Consider the following 2,500-nt stretch of genomic DNA (forward strand, 5'->3'; position numbering starts at 1 on the left):
TAAAGTTTGACTCCGCCCCCTCGCTCCAAAGGTCCTCCTGCCTGTAAACAAGGAGGTCAGAGGAGACACAGGAGCGACCAGCGATGGGAGCGCAGGAGGAGGACGCTGCTCCTCCGGTCAGTAAGAAACATCAGAAAACATCCAAAGAAGTTTATTTCTCCGTCCTGCCCGATCGATATGAACCTCTGATCGAAGAGGAGGAGGAGGAGGAGGAGGAGGAGGAGACAGCAGAGGAGAGGAGGAGGAGGAAGGAGGAGAAGAAGAGGAAGAAGAAGAAGAAGTACAAAAAGTACAGGAAGGTAGGAGGACATGCTGACCTTTGACCTGAAGAGGTGTGAGGGAGAACTTAAAGCTCCTGTGGGGGACATTTAGCGCCCCCCTGTGGACACACTGCTTTATTTATCTCTGCTGATTAATCCTGAACATGTTTAAGATCCTCCCTCGCTGTGCGTCCGTGCTGTGTGAGAGGTAAACAGCGTCTGACCTGCGGCGCCGTCTCAGACGTTCAACATAAATATAAAGAACTTTATTTAGTCGCTCTTGAAGAGGCGTCAGGGTTAACCAGATAAAAACTCTACATGTTGTAAGCTTCAGGTGAAGTTACAGAGTTAAACATTGACCCAGCAGGTCGAGCCGTGCACGCCTTATCAGCCGGTAACCACGATAAACACAGACGGAGACAGGAGTGAAGTAGAGGCTCAATTAAAATCGTTACCTGCCCTAGGTTTTTATGCCCTGTGTTTTGTCTGACAGGATTAGCGTTAACGTATTTAACGTATTTACCTGTGTGTTTTTACGCCCCTGGGTTTTGTCTGACAGGATTAGCGTTAACGTATTTAACGTATTTACCTGTGTGTTTTTACGCCCTGTGTTTTGTCTGACAGGATTAGCGTTAACGTATTTACCTATGTGTTTTTACGCCCTGTGTTTTGTCTGACAGGATTAGCGTTAACGTATTTACCGCTGTGTTTTTACGCCCTGTGTTTTGTCTGACAGGATTAGCGTTAACATATTTACCTTTGTGTTTTTACGCCCTGTGTTTTGTCTGACAGGATTAGCGTTAACGTATTTACCTGTGTGTTTTTACGCCCTGTGTTTTGTCTGACAGGATTAGCGTTAACGTATTTACCTGTATGTTTTTACGCCCTGGGTTTTGTCTTGCAGAACGTGGGGAAGGCGCTGCGGCTCAGCTGGCGATGTCTGATGCTCGGTCTGCAGAACATGGCCTCCACTTATTCCACGCCGCTCTCAGCCGTGTCGGTGATGACCGAGGTTCAGCGATCCGCCAGCAGCAAAGCCTGATGGGACATGGAGAGATCATATGATGACAGGCCGTTGAAGCTCACGAGGCCAGGGATGTGGACTACGAGCAGGGACGCAAAGACGTTACCGTTTTATTTGTATTCTAATAAACGGAAGGAAGAGGACAGAATGAATGAAAGCATTTTATAGAGTTAATATCATCTGTACTTTAAAAAGATTTCTACTTTTGTTTCTTATTAGAATGAATTTCAAAAGGCCTAAAAAGTCCTCGTCCTCTATTCTGATAAACTTTCAGTGTTAGACTTTCGATTCTCTCTGACGAGATCACCTTGAGTTTGTTTTATGTCTTCATAATCTGTACTTTAACTTTTTGTAAACAGTCACATGTTAGCCTCCTTTATATTCTTTAATATCTTATAATGTGTCGAATAAACTTCAGTTCAAAGTCGACCTGCTGATTCACATTTTTAAACTCTCAGAAAGTGTTACGAGGGGGAAGTTTCAGGTCATGAGGTAACCGTATGTTGGAGTGATCCCAGGTTAACATGCTCAGTGCACTCATGCTGAAAGGTAATCAAGAAGAAAAACACAGTTACAGCAACATGCATGCTTTTATATTAAACAATAAAAGTGTTTGAAGGCTTCTACTTCATCCTCTTTGCACTAGAAATACTTTCTTCCCATCTTATCTCACGTTGTGCTGCGTTATTAAAGTTTGTGGTGACTTTTTCTCTCTAAAAAGTGACTTTGCTCTTTATTTGTTAACAAAAGCTTGAGTCAGATGTTTTCTTGATTGTGCTTTAAATTACATGTTTAGTCCTTTTTATGAATGTAACCTGAAGAAGCGACATAAAGTTAACTTACATACCTCTAAGTCTTCCTTCACATGAATCTGTAGACGATGTAATGGATATTTATTTTGCTTAGAGAAGTGTGTACAACTTCAGAAATAAACTCCTGACCCCTGTTCTAATTATATTTTTCCTGGTAGTAATATAATAATAATGTCTGCCCCCTCAGTGCATAACTAATGTAGGTGTAATATTTAAAACGACCAACAGATGTCGCTTTATCACTGTACTGCGCGCACGCCCATCCTCCATGTCCTTATAAGGAGAAAGGGGGCGGGGTTAGCACTTGTGGATGAAAGTTCACCTTATAGTGAACCCCTTGCTGCCGTCTGTCCGTCTGTCTGGCAGGTCACCAACATTCCTGTTGTCAGCAGCAGCTGTTAGCA

General features: G+C 43.2%; 2 protein-coding genes and 1 long non-coding RNA gene across 5 annotated transcripts in view; 2 read left to right on the forward strand and 1 right to left on the reverse strand.

The window, feature by feature from the left end:
* Positions 1-1,268, reverse strand: part of LOC132959279 (uncharacterized) — a 9,566-nt gene extending 8,298 nt beyond the window's left edge. The window contains exon 1 of one of the 2 annotated variants that reach the window (XR_009666960.1): positions 1,130-1,268. This is a non-coding gene — a long non-coding RNA (uncharacterized LOC132959279). The remainder of the gene's footprint in view (positions 1-1,129) is intronic. The other variant, XR_009666959.1, reaches the window with a different exon arrangement.
* LOC132959278 (transcriptional-regulating factor 1-like) overlaps positions 1-2,008 on the forward strand; it is a 10,491-nt gene extending 8,483 nt beyond the window's left edge. Inside the window, exons 10-11 of one of the 2 annotated variants that reach the window (XM_061032166.1) lie at positions 1-299; positions 1,165-2,008. The exon at positions 1-299 is cut by the window's left edge and continues 1,706 nt beyond it. The gene's annotated coding sequence lies outside the window, so the exon portion shown is untranslated. The remainder of the gene's footprint in view (positions 300-1,164) is intronic. The other variant, XM_061032167.1, reaches the window with a different exon arrangement.
* Positions 2,009-2,466: 458 nt separating this feature from the next.
* si:dkey-190l8.2 overlaps positions 2,467-2,500 on the forward strand; it is an 8,588-nt gene continuing 8,554 nt past the window's right edge. The window contains exon 1 of the mRNA XM_061032168.1: positions 2,467-2,500. This exon is cut by the window's right edge and continues 390 nt beyond it. The gene's annotated coding sequence lies outside the window, so the exon portion shown is untranslated.

The sequence above is a fragment of the Labrus mixtus genome, chromosome 24 (assembly GCF_963584025.1).
Source record: "Labrus mixtus chromosome 24, fLabMix1.1, whole genome shotgun sequence".
Taxonomy (NCBI): Eukaryota; Metazoa; Chordata; class Actinopteri; order Labriformes; family Labridae; genus Labrus; species Labrus mixtus.